We start from the raw sequence: 14,662 nt of genomic DNA, 5'->3' as shown, positions 1-14,662 counted from the left end.
ACCAGATACAAACTTAGAAATTATTTTCTGTTTGCTTGGGTTGACATTCTTCAGTATTTTAGAAAAGACTATGTGTTATAGGTTACCTCACAAACACGATTTCGAAATATGAGCCATTTTCAGGTAATGACGTACAATACCTAGTGCATGGTCTATGGTAAAATTGCGCAATATTCATACTTAGTTCGATATGGTTATTATATGAAATGTGACGTCTTCCTTTGATACAAACGACGAGATAAATTTTTATTCTTATACAGATGAAGTGAAATATAGCGTACCTCACACTGCACGAATTCTCCAAAAACACACGTCGTCCAAAGTACACATGTTTTTACGGATACATGTCATACTTCGAAGCCCACTTCATTAATTTAACTATACTCGCCGATAAGTGAGAACATATTTACAGAATACAGTTTCAACAGTGTATTTCGTATCACTTCCTTTCAATTCACTTTCGGGAATTTTTGTGTTTGTGTTTTTCATTCATATTTTTCCCTGGCGACGCTTATAATTTTCTGGAAAGTCAAGAAACCGATGTAATCAAACGAATTGTGTCCTGCGTCACCAACGTATTTCAGTGCCTCGGCGCGGGTGACGACGATTTCCTCGATCATCTCATCTTCGCTCACTTCCTCCACCGTACGCACTTTGTTCACTATATTCGCGTCACTTGACTCCACAAACACCGGTTTATTGGCATCGCTTTTTAACCACTCGCGGAGAATCCCCAACTTGGTGATCGGGAACTTGATGTATACGAATATGGTTGAAAAAGAGGTCGGTGTTCTTTTGACAGTAAAGAATATGTATTGGCCCACATTATGGTGAGTTATCACATTGAAAATAATAATCGCGATCGCGAAATGATTAAATTCGTAACCGTCCATGCCGAACATATTTCTAAACTCAGTACTTGGCTGTCGGATGTATTCAACCTCATCTATGAGTGTACATCTACATCTATAAGCGGCGATCAAAAAAAGTTACCATCTGAGGGCAATGCTGCCGAGTGTACGGAACGTAGGGCGTCTCCGATGCGGGTATACAGGGTGATTTTTTCCACCATGCACAAACTCTAGGGGTTGATCGACAAGAGGATATGGAGCAAAAAAGGTCTTATGAACTTATATACGGAAATGCATGGTTTCCATGCGAGAGACCATTTATTCAATCATACTTTGTTACAGAGACTACAGTCTAATACGGACTGTACCACGCAGTCACGGATATAGTTGAAACTTCTTAATTTAAAGATTTTTGCTTCAACTGCTGAATGCTTATGTTATGTTATATTAACTGGGAACCTAGAAACGACGGAGAGGCTCCGTCCCCGCCGCAGCTGCAGTGGTCCGCAACCCCACGACGACTACCGCAGTCCACTTCACCCCTCCGCCACCCCACCCCACACCGAACCCGGGGTTATTGTGCTGTTCGGCCCCCAGTGGATCCCCTAGGGAACGTCTCACACCAGACGAGTGTAACCCCTATGTTTGCGTGGTAGAGCAATGGTGGTGTACGCGTACGCGGAGAACTTGTTTGCGCAGCAATCGCCGACATAGTGTAACTGAGGCGGAATAAGGGGAACCAGCCCATATTTGCCGTGGCAGATGGAAAACCGCCTAAAAACCAATCAGAGGCTGACCGGCTCACCGGACCTCGACAGAAATCCGCCGGGCGCTGAATGCTTACTCAATGTTCTTAAGCTACGGAGTGAAACTGGTTGCAAATGAACCTGCTTAAACTGCTGAGTAAAACTGAATGCACTCTCTCTTTGCTTGTCTTTGTCGTTTCCTTTCTGACCTACAGAATTTGCCCCGACAAACAGAACTCAAACTTTTCCTGTTCATTAATTACTCACAATATTCAAGGATAACGCGATCTAACTGCTTTAAAATTGATAACCTGACTTCAAATAATTAATACAAAAGAATGACCCTGAAATAGAAGAAATCCTAACAATAACCCATACATCTCATAAGTCACTTACCTCACAAAAATCTTCATTTACTATACAAACGATTTGGGAGACAATCTGAGCAGCCGTCTTCGGTTGTTTGCAGATGATGCAGCCATTTATCGACTAATAAAGTCATCAGAAGATCAAAGCAAACTGCAAAACGATTTAGAAAAAAATATCTGAATGGTGTGAAAAGTGGCAGTTGACCCTAAATAACGAAAAGCATGAGGTCATCCACATGAGTGCTAAAAGGAATTCGTTAAACTTCGGTTACACGATAGTCTAATCTAAAAGCTGTAAATTCAACTAAACACCTAGGCATTACAATTACGAGGAACTTAAATTGGAAAGAACAAAAAAAAAATGTTGTGGGGAAGGCTAACCAAAGGCTGCGTTTTATTGGCAGGACACTTAGAAAATGTAACAGACCTTCTAAGGAGACTGCCTACACTTCGCTTCTCCGTCCTCGTTTAGAATACTGCTGCGCGGTGTGGGATCCTTAGCAGATAGGACTGGAGGAGTACATCGAAAACGTTCAAAGAGATGCTGCACGTTTCGGATTATCGCGAAATATGGGAGAGAACGTCACAGAAATGATATAGGATTTGGGCTGGAAATCATTAAAAGAAAGACGTTTTTCGTTACGACGGAATCTTCACACGAAATTCCAGTCACCAACTTTCTCCTCTGAATGCGAAAATATTTTGTTGACACCGACCTACATCGGGAGGAACGATCACCACGATACAAAAACAAAGGCAGCGCGTTTTGTATTATCGCGAAATATTGGAGAGAATGTCACAGAAATGATACAGGATTTGGGCTGGAGATCATTAAAAGAAAGGCGTTTTTCGTTGCGACGGAATATTCTCACGAAATTCGAATCACCAACTTTATCCTCCGAATGCGAAAATATTTTGTTGACACCGACCTAGATAGGGAGGAACTATCACCACGATACAATACGGGAAATCAGAGCTCGTACGGAAAGATATAGCTGTTCATCCTTTCCGCGCGCTATACGAGATTGGAATAATAGAGAATTGTGAAGGTGATGCGATGAACCCTCTGCCAGAGTATACATGTAGATGTAGTTGTAGATGTAGAAAAGAAAAGTCCGACGTGTCACGTGGCCGTGATGTCGCAGCATCTTCGACGACGAGCAGTCTAGGGACGCGATATCAGTCGTGATATCAGTGCATTTGATCGTGGGCAGACAGTGTGTGTCCGATCCGTAGGATACTCCATCCCTGAGCTCCTGTGCGCCCTCGGCTTTTCACATGTCTCCAAATCAAGGATGTGCCAAAAGAGACTCGAATAGGGGAAAACAGCCGCCATCACTATCAGTGATCGTGCGCAACAATGTGTTCTCGAAGCGGTCGTTGTCGAATCTTGTGGATGGTTGGAGCGAATGTTAGCACACTGGTCTCGCTTTCGGGAGGACGACGGTTCAAACCCGTCTCCTGCCATCCTGATTTATGTTTTCCGTGATTTCCCTAAGTCGTTTCAGGCAAATGCCGGGATGATTCCTTTGAAAGGGCACGGCCGATTTCCTCCCCAGTCCTTCTTTAATCCGAGCTTGTACTCCGTCTCTAATGACCTCGTTGTCGACGGGACGTTAAACATTAATTTCCTCCTCCGCCTCTAGAGCGAATAGAAGGGCCTTAGCGCAGTGTCATCACCTTTGTCATCAGTACTTGGTTTATTGATTCCTGAGTGCCGTGACCTCATTTTTTCATTCATTTCTTAATTAACTGGGTCTACGAATAGATTCCTCGATCCACAGCGATTCTCAACTCTTTTTAATATAGCGTAAAGAAGTAGGTCGGTAATTTTCTTCGCTTGATCCAACCATCTACTTGCAGTACCTCCGTGTGATCTTCAGTCTTAGAATCTGTCTTGCAAGATCGTTCTTTCCAAATTTGCACCTTCTCTACTCAAGGAACTGCAACAGCTTTGGGTGGCATGTTTAAAGACACATTTTTAGCCATAGCATGTTAATCTATTTTTTCTTAATCAGAGAACCCTGTTTGATAAAGCATGAAATCCAATGCAAGTTTTCTTGTCCGCGGTCGCATGTGATCGCTGGTGAGACACAGAAAGGATGTCTATAGTTCAATTCTTTTATCTTGGCGGCTCGCGCATGCCCGCCTAGACGCGGGAGATTGCTGCGTTGCCAGTTGCACACGACGCACGCGCCAAGAGAAGCAGCGCCATAGTATCAGTCAAGAAGATAGGTACAAAACTAATTTTTGAGCCAAATAGTTTTTGTGGAATCGAATGATAAAGAGTGTCAAAGCAGTCGGAACACAATGTGTCTGCACAGGCGAGCAGTGCAGTGACAAAATCGCCCACAGCGCGGAATGCAGGGAGCACGTCTTTGTAGCAGCGAAAGGGTTAATGCGGCCGTGGTGGCTTTACTTCATGAACTGCGCGCTCCCCCCTAAACGTAAGCTTGCGAACTATGCTATACTAAGGCGCTGCTTCTCTTGGCGCGTGCGTCGTGTGCAACTGGCAACGCAGCAATCTCCCGCGTCTAGGCGGGCATGCGCGAGCCGCCAAGATAAAAGAATTGAACTATAGTGACTAATATTGTATTCCCAATGTAAGTAGCATAGTGCACTTCAGTAATTGTAGTTATGATTAACGCTATTGTGATTTCATTATTTGTTTAATCAATGGTCCTAAAATTTCAGATTTATATGTAAACTGTATTATCAGTATTTATCTTATTTTAGCTCAGAAATAACGTGGCCCACGAACCTCCTTATGGCGACGAAATTCTCAAAGTATATGTCCGATGCCACCTTATCATGGTTTAAATATATTCACTGATTTTTAAATATTTCCATCCATCTCAGTTCAGTTCAACAAAAATTATTAAAAAAATAATATAAATAATCATATTTACATATATATATATATATATATATATATATATATATATATATATATATATATATATATATATATTTACACATGGAAAGAGAAACTTCATGTGATGCTAAATTGTTCTGTAACAGAAACAGTGGTTCTTCTTTCTGTCCAAGGTAAGCGTAAGATATTCCAACGTGACATCTCGAATGCATCAGTTCGGCTCCTCTCACTAGCTTTCACAGTCCAGGTCTCATAGTCTTATAAGAGCACAGGGAACACCAACGATTCTATCAAGCGCATGTCAGTTTTTTGAGTAGTGCATAGCTCTGCCATATCTCAGTGAGTTTAACCATTGCAGCTCGGCTAGGACGATTCGTCGTTTCATTCAGTCATGACAATTTTCTGTGTCATTGATAAGATAACCTAGATATAACTCTTGAAGTTTTCCCGGCGTATCGAATATTCCACAAGATTTCGCGATTGCAGCCGGATCTCATCGACTTCTTTCCACGATATTTCGGCTGACAACCTTACAGCCATCTTCAGGTGAGTGTTTGACACTGGAGATTGCTAGTGCAAGTCGCTCTATTTATACGTAAAAGTGCCGCAAGACGCGCATGCGCAAGTTACCGTCGCATGCGCGCCACCTGTCGATTCCAAGGCCCTCTACAATATTACTGCATCTATGGAGCGCAAACGAATGCGTGAAACAAGTAAAACATGCACGCAGACGTGTCCAAAACAATAAAATGCAAAATTTCAATATTAAAATTAAAATTACTTGTCGCTCGACATGTCAGAAGCCATAAAAAGTTTTCTTTTGGTTGATATTAAAGAAATCACCGGGTCCCAGGCCTTATTCAATTGAAAGCCGCCATCACGATTAATGAGATTTTCCGTCAAACGTATTTCCACTAATTCCTTAACAACTGGATCCCAGAAGGATCTCAATGGGGCCAAGATTTTCGTGGCAGAATAATCCATAGTATGTCCTGCGGAAATACAATGTTCGGCTATGGCCGACTTACTGGGCTGTAAAAGGTGAGTGTGGCGCTCATGTTCAACGCAGCGGTCGTGTACTGTGCGTGTGGTCTGACCAATGTAGGCTTTCCCACACTCGCAAGGTATTTTATACCTTGAGCCCAGAAGAGCACGAGTCTTTGTAGGTGGCCGGAAGATTGCTTTCATTCGATGTTTCTTTAAAATTCTGCCTACTTTCGATGAAATGTTCCCGACATATGGGAGAAATGCTCTGGACTTAAACACCTCCTTATCCTCTTGATCCTGTGGATGGTCACGTTTTTTCATCCTTAGAGCAGTACTGACCTGATGTGCAGCATATCCATTATGTTGAAATACAGATTTCAAGTGCTGTAATTCGTCTGCAAGGCTGTCTTTATCAGACACGACATGTGCCCTATGCACCAACGTTCGAAGGACGCCCATAGTTTGTGACGGGTGATGACAGCTTGACGCCTGCAGGTACAGGTCCGTATGCGTGGGTTTTCGATAGACAGAATGCCCCAATGACCCATCCACCCTGCGATTAACCATGACGTCCAGAAATGGTAGGCAACCATCGTTTTCAACTTCCATCGTAAACTGAATGTTTGTGTGGATGGAATTCAGATGTTGTAAAAACCGTGAAAGCTCTTCTTCACCGTGAGACCACACTACGAAAGTGTCGTCCACGTACCGCCAGAAGACTGTTGGTTTAAACATCGCCGAATCGAGAGCCCTCTCCTCAAAGTCTTCCATATAAAAGTTTGCTACCAGAGGGGACAGAGGACTGCCCATGGCAACACCGCCAAGTTGCTCAAAATATTCATTATTAAATAGAAAGTAAGTAGAGGACAGGGCATGGTGAAACAGCGCCGTTATATCGGCCGTAAACGTATTGCCGATAAGTGACAATGAATCCAAAAGAGGGACCCCCGTGAAGAGTGAAACGACACCGAAACTTACTAACAAGTCCGAATCCTTCAGCTATAGTGTTCTCAGTCTGTTGATAAAGTCCGCAGAGTTGCGAATATGGTGCGTACATTTGCCAACAAAAGGTCTCAGTAGCGAAGCCAGATGACTAGATAAATCATATGTCGGAGCACCGACATTGCTCACTATGGGGCGTAAGGGCACATTATCCTTATGGATATTTGGAAGACCATATAACCTCGGTGGAACAGGTCTCAATCTTTTCACAACTTCTTGCGGCAGAGAAGAGGAGTTTAGCTCCATAGATGCAGTAATATTGTAGAGGGCCTTGGAATCGACAGGTGGCGCGTATGCGACGGTAACTTGCGCATGCGCGTCTTGCGGCACTTTTACGTATAAATAGAGCGACTTGCACTAGCAATCTCCAGTGTCAAACACTCGCCTGAAGATGGCTGTAAGGTTGTCAGCCGAAATATCGTGGAAAGACGTCCATGAGATCAGGCTGCAATCCCGAAATCTTGTGGAATAACCTAGATATACATTATGATTCACTACATTCATACCCTTTGAGCTACGTCTAAGTTGGATCTGATCTTAATCTTCTCGATGAATAACCATTAATTTGGTGTTTCTCATGTTTATCTCTAGATCGAAACTTAAACTAAGAGGCTTCACTCTGGAGAACAGGTAGCCAGTTCCTCCTCCCTTACGCCAACGACGAAAAGCGTAAACGGTTGGTTTTCCTGTCGCCAATCCCAGCCGTTCAGTGTGCAGTTAATATGATCCAGAACTACCTCCTTTAAAACGAACACATTCGATTCCATCTGCCATCCTCTCCAATCTGAGCTTCATTCTTTTCCAGCGTCTATGAATGATTCCCGTTTGCCCCATTGAGAATGCAACATGGATTTATTCAACTGTTTTGTGGACGGATAACTACAATAATTCCGGAGATCAGCCTTCACATACAGCAGAAAAACGAGGCGAGAAACTTTAATTTGCGTTATATAAGTTATGAGATCCGGAGGCAGGTAATAAAATATAGAAGAACAGAAATATGATACTCATATGAACTAAAATTCGTATTACGTTTTAGCTGTTTAAGACCGTCTGACGTGCAGTGGGACTTGTAATTTCTCCGCCTCGCCGATGAGCGCCTATATATTTTCTTTGACCCGCGGTGCGCCACAATTCACACACTGGTAGTTGGGATCATAAGAATGGAAACGAAGCGAAGAATTAACAATTAACCTTTATGGATTAGGCTTGTCATTTTAACATAGCAACACACCACTCGACAATATGTTTTCTCCTTAAGGTTGTTTCCAGATTTCCTGTTTGGCACGCTAATGATCGTATGGAAAAGCCAAGAGATCATTTGCATCATTGAAGGGACCCTTTCTTCTCACAGCATAGTAATGTCTTAGTTCTTAACATATTGTAATTATGATATTTGAAAAGGTTTATAAGAGACAGCTACCACTCACAAAACCATTTTCATACTTCTACAATAGTGAATAAGCCTTTAAATTACTTCAAGGTAGTTACGACAACAAGAAAATTAAATTGTTTCCAAATCTGCTTTGCTGATGAACATAAATAGTACACTACTGGCCATTAAATTTGCTACACCAAGAAGAAATGCACATGTTAAACTGGTATTCAATGGACAAATATATTATACTACAACTGACATGTGATTACATTTTGACGTAATTTCGGTGCATAGATCCTGAGAAATCAGAACCCAGAACAACCACGTCTGGCCGTAATAACAGCCTTGATACGCCTGGGCATTGAGTCAAACAGAGCTTGGACGGCGTGTACAGGTACAGCTGCTCATGCAGCTTCAACACGATACCACAGTTCATCAAGTTAGTGACTGGCGAATTGTGATGAGCTAGTTGCTCGGCCACCATTGACCAGACTTTTCAATTGGTGATAGATCTGGAGAATGTGCTGGCCAGAGCAGCATCGAACATATTCTGTATCCAGAAAGGCCTGTATAGGACTGGCAACATGCGATCGTACATTATTCTGCTGAAATGTAGTGTTTCGCTGGGATCGAATGAAGGGTAGAGCCACGGGTCGTAACACAACTGAAATGTAACGTCCACTGTTCAAAGTGCCGTCAATGCGAACAAGAGGCGACCGAGACGTGTAAACAGTGGCACCCCATACCATCACCCCGGGTGATACGCCTGTATGGCGATGACGAATACACGCTTCCAATGTTCGTTCACCGCATGTCGCCAAACACGGATGCGACCATAATGATGCTGTAAACAGAACCTGAATTCATCCGAAAAAATGACGTTTTGCCATTCGTGCACCCAGGTTCGACGTTGAGTACACCATCGCAGGCGCTCCTGTCTATGATGCAGCGACAAGGGTAACTGCAACCATGGTCTCCGAGCTGATAGTCCATGATGCTGCAAATGTCGTCGAACTGTTCGTGCAGATGGTTGTTGTCTTGCAAACATCCCCATCTGTTGACTCAGGGATCGAGACGTGGCTGCACGATCCGTTACAGCCATGCGGATAAGATGCCTGTCATCTCGACTGCTAGTGATACGAGGCCGTTGGGATCCAGTACGGCGTTCCGTATTACCCTCCTGAAACCACCGATTCCACATTCTGCTAACTGTCATTGGATCTCGACCAACGCGAGCAGCAATGTCGCGCTAAGATAAACCGCAATCGTTATAGGCTACAATCCGACCTTTATCAAAGTCGGAAACGTGGTGGTACGCATTTCTTCTGCTCACACGAGGCATCACAACAACGTTTCACCAGGCAACGCCGGTCAACTGCTGTTTGTGTATGAGAAATCGGTTGGAAACTGTCCTCATGTCAGCACGTTGTAGGTGTTGCCACCGGCGCCAATCTTGTGTGAATGCTCTGCAAAGCTAATCATTTGCATATCACAGCATATTGTTCCTGTTGGTTAAATTTCACGTCTGTAGCGTGTCATCTACCTTTTGGATCTCTGCAGTGCTAACCTTGTCGTGGAGCACATTTAACATAACTTCAGGGTTTATGGAGGAAGTACTTTCTGCGCTCCTGTCTCAGGTGGATAGCTGACTGACTTATTTGTCTTTGCACAGTCAGTACTCCGTTCCAGGAACTGATGGCACAGAACAACGCAAACTGTGCCGGAAGTAAAACACGGTTTTATCGTTTCCCCGTTAATCATTCACAGTGATGAGTGACGTTCGCAAGCCGAGTTATCTTTGCCGTGCACGGTACACCCCCGTCAGCGAGCACCGATATTCGAAATCTCTGGCTCACATGTGACGTTGCTTCTGACGCTGCCAGCAGAGATGGTTCATACTCACTGTTTGCTATTCGAGAAAATGGTGCTTTTTTTCGCATTCTGCGCCGTTTAGACCAGCAAATGCATGAATAATTCTTGTATTTTCAATACTACGAACAAAGATGAATGATAATGGTAACTGTGATTATACAGAATGAGATTTTCACTCTGCAGCGGAGTTGTTGTGATATGAAACTTCCTGGCAGATTAAAACTGTGTGCCGGACCGAGACTCGAATTCGGGACCTTTGCCATTCGCGGGCAAGTGCTCTACCATCTGAGCTACCGAAGCACGACCCACGCCCCGTATTCACAGCTTTACTTCTGCCTGTATCTCGTCTCCTACCTTCCAAACTTTACAGAAGTTCTCCTGCGAACCTTGCAGAACTAGCATTCCTGAAAGAAAGGATATTGCGGAGACATGGCAAGTCGCAGCCTTGGGGATGTTTCCAGAATGAGATTTTCACTCTCAGCGGAGTGTACGCTGATATGAAACTTCCTGGCAGCTCAGATGATAGAGCACTTGCCCGCGAAATGCAAAGGTCCCGAGTTCGAGTCGTCTCGCTACGGCACATAGTTTCAATCTGCCAGGAAGTTTCATATCAGCGCACACTCCGCTGCAGAGTGAAAATCTCATTCTGGAAACATCCCCCAGGCTGTGGCTAAGCCACGTCTCCACAAAGTTCGCAGGATAGCTTCTGTAAAGTTTGGAAGGTAGGAGACGAGATACTGGCACAAATAAAGCTGTGAGGACGGGGCGTGAGTCATGCTTGGGTAGCTCAGATGGTAGAGCACTTGCCCGCAAAAGGCAAAGGTCCCGAGTTCGAGTCTCGGTCCGGCACACAGTTTTAATCTGCCAGGAAGTTTCAACTGTGAGTATGCTTTGTGATGAGGGAGATAGTGCCAACGGCCTTGCCGCAGTGGTAACACCGGTTCCCGTCAGATCACCAAAGTTAAGCGCTGCCGGGCTGGGCTACCACTTGGATGGGTGACCATCCGGTCTGCCGAGCGCTGTTAGCAAGTGGGGTGCACTCAGCCCTTTGAGGCATACTGAGGAACTACTTGACTGAGAAGCAGCGGCTCCAGTCTCGTATATAAATGACCTAGTAGATAGTGTCGGAAGTTCCATGCGGCTTTTCGCGGATGATGCTGTAGTATACAGAGAAGTTGCAGCATTAGAAAATTGTAGCGAAATGCAGGAAGATCTGCAGCGGATAGGCACTTGGTGCAGGGAGTGGCAACTGACCCTTAACATAGACAAATGTAATGTATTGCGAATACATAGAAAGAAGGATCCTTTATTGTATGATTATATGATAGCGGAACAAACACTGGTAGCAGTTACTTCTGTAAAATATCTGGGAGTATGCGTGCGGAACGATTTGAAGTGGAATGATCATATAAAATTAATTGTTGGTAAGGCGGGTACCAGGTTGAGATTCATTGGGAGAGTCCTTAGAAAATGTAGTCCATCAACAAAGGAGGTGGCTTACAAAACACTCGTTCGACCTATACTTGAGTATTGCTCATCAGTGTGGGATCCGTACCAGATCGGGTTGACGGAGGAGATAGAGAAGATTCAAAGAAGAGCGGCGCGTTTCGTCACAGGGTTATTTGGTAACCGTGATAGCGTTACGGAGATGTTTAACAAACTCAAGTGGCAGACTCTGCAAGAGAGGCGCTCTGCATCGCGGTGTAGCTTGCTCGCCAGGTTTCGAGAGGGTGCGTTTCTGGATGAGGTATCGAATATATTGCTTCCCCCTACTTATACCTCCCGAGGAGATCACGAATGTAAAATTAGAGAGATTAGAGCGCGCACAGAGGCCTTCAGACAGTCGTTCTTCCCGCGAACCATACGCGACTGGAACAGGAAAGGGAGGTAATGACAGTGGCACGTAAAGTGCCCTCCGCCACACACCGATGGGTGGCTTGCGGAGTATAAATGTAGATGTAGATGTAGAAACTGACATACAGCAGGGAGAGCGGTGTGCTGACCACATACCCCTCCACATCCGCTTCCAGTGACGCCTGTGGCCTGGTGATGACACGGCGGCCGGTCGGTACCGTCGGGCCTTCCAAGAGAGTGTGGTGCCTACTAAGAGCCCAAAGGAACTGCATACGAGCGCCTTGTTAATAACAGATTCAAACCCTGCCCGAACTGCTGCTGTCAGCGAAAGCAACTCCATATCGACCGCCTCTGAGCAAACATCGCGTACGGAAATGGATGCTATGCATGATTACAGTAGGGTATCACGCAGAAAGACGTTGGTCACAGCAGCATATAAAGCTGCATTTCTTCAATGGGTCGTCAGCAGCGCCTAGTCTTATGGTTAGCGTTACTCAATCAGGTGGACCCATCTTCGATTTTCGGTCAGGTCTGAAATTTTCTCCGCTCGGGACTGGGGGTGTGCGTGTTGTTCTCATCATAATTTCGTCATCGAAGCGCAAGTCACCGTAGCGGCGTCAAATGAAAAGACTCGCATCAGGCGCGCGAACATCCCAGCTGGGGCCTCCCGGCTAACAATGCCATACGTACATTTCATTTCGGTGGGCCAAACAAGGCAGTAGGTAAACGGTACCTCACCGTAGGCGTGTACTGTGACCCAACGAGTCGCTATTTTCTCTTTTTGTAAGGGGTCGATTGCAGCGACGACCTAAGGAGGCTATTGACCCGCAGTTTGTGGAGGTTGTCGTTCAGGACGGAGTTGATTCTGTGAAGTTTTTTGACTGTTTTTCGTAGCATGACTTGGGCCGCCTCATTGATGGTTTCCTTGAACATGTAACAGGACGTGTATTTCAAAATTCTCAGTGACCAAGTGTTTCCTTTCTTCTATATCTTCATGATGAGTATGCTGTGGACAGTTCCGCCTTCCAAAATGACAAGAGCCGTGTTCACAGGGCTACCCACATACATTCTTGGTTTGACGAACTCGCAGCTACTCTATCGCACGTCGAATGGCACGTTACATCGCCCGATCTTAAGCCCGCAGAAAATGTCTGGTACTGTTTTGAACGTCACGTGCAACGTGGCAGTCGGCATCAGCGCAGATTGGTGGCCTACAGTACTGTGTCTAACCATCGATGAGTGGCTCCAGGTGGATACGTCGTATCTGGAGAAACTTGTGGATTTCCTTTCTCCCCGAATTAGGCTATACGTTATGTTTGCATTTGTGCAGTATTTTCGGTAATCCTCCATCTTCCTAATGTGCAGTTTCCATTTTCTTTCGCCGGCCGGAGTGGCCGTGCGGTTCTAGGCGCTACAGGCTGGAACCGAGCGACCGCTGCGGTCGGAGGTTCGAATCCTGCCTCGGGCATGGATGTGTGTGATGTCCTTAGGTTAGTTAGGTTTAATTAGTTCTAAATTCTAGGTGACTGATGACCTCAGAAGTCGCATAGTGCTCAGAGCCATTTGAAACATTTGAACCATTTTCTTTCTCACGCCTCTATCCATTTGTTTGAAAGGCATTCATCCTAATATACGTTCATGGTTCTGAATTTCATTTTCGGTCTTATGTATCACGATAGGGGGCTGAGAAAGTTCATTTCCACACTCTGGGTTCCCAGTGTATCCTATTTTGTTGTTATTAATTTTTAACTGCCGTATATTGCAAATGGGCGTGACAGTGTCTCATAAAATTTTAGGAATGTTTCCTTCCCATATCCCAGTGGGTACTGAGGATACATTGTATCAGATTCGCTGATGACTGCGCAATAGTTGCAGCCTCCGAAAAGGAAATGAACAGAATGCTTGAAGTCCTATCGCAAATTCTTAAACTACAGAAATTAAAAGTGAACAAACGGAAAGCGAAAGTAATGGTTGTACAGAAAAATATGGAAGACATTGAAACCAACATATAAATTGATGACATCAGAATTGTTCAGGAGAAACAATTCTCCTATCTCAGTATTATAATCACAGAGGAAATACACGTTTAATGAAAGTGAACAGAAGGATTGCATTAGCAAAACAGCTATTTACAGCTGAGAAAATTATTTTAATCGGCACACATACGAATATAAATATTGGAAAATCCTTCGAAAAATCATTAGTTAGGTTAACACTGCTCTATGGAAGTGAAAATTGAACTCTGAGTAAATATGAAAGGAATCAAATTGAAGGTGTTGAAATACGGACATGTTGGAAAACAACAAGAACGAGCTGGACGAAAAAAAAAAACAACCTGGAAGTCTTAAAGGAAGTCAACTAAGAGAGGAAATGTAAAAGAGAAAAATAAAATTTATTGGATGTGTCATCAGAGACAACACTTTCATCATTAACGTTATTGAAGTGAAAGTGCTGGGAAAGAAAGGAAGATGACGGCCTAGGATGAGATACTTGGAAGACTTCGAGAGAAGGGTGGGATGTGAGAATTGTATGGAACTGAAACTAACTGTCAATGACAGAAGAGAGTGGCTGGATTTACAGAGCATTAGCCATTAGGATATGTGTATGAGTTTTCCTTCCCCGCCTTTCTCTGAAACGTTCGTCCATTCATTAGGTTAAATTTCCGTCCGACGATGAAAATCAGTATTATCTTAATACGACATACTGCATCCTTAGTGTTTAATATATAT

The 14,662-nt window shown here is 44.2% G+C and overlaps 1 pseudogene; it reads left to right on the top strand.

Moving 5' to 3' along the window:
* The first annotated feature begins 10,989 nt into the window (after positions 1-10,989).
* On the top strand, positions 10,990-11,107 carry LOC126102470 (5S ribosomal RNA; annotated as a pseudogene).
* The last annotated feature ends 3,555 nt before the right edge of the window (positions 11,108-14,662 follow it).

This window comes from Schistocerca cancellata, chromosome 9 (assembly GCF_023864275.1).
Source record: "Schistocerca cancellata isolate TAMUIC-IGC-003103 chromosome 9, iqSchCanc2.1, whole genome shotgun sequence".
Lineage (NCBI taxonomy): Eukaryota > Metazoa > Arthropoda > Insecta > Orthoptera > Acrididae > Schistocerca > Schistocerca cancellata.
Note: the sequence above shows the minus strand (reverse complement) of the source record. Positions and strands in the feature narration are given on the sequence as shown.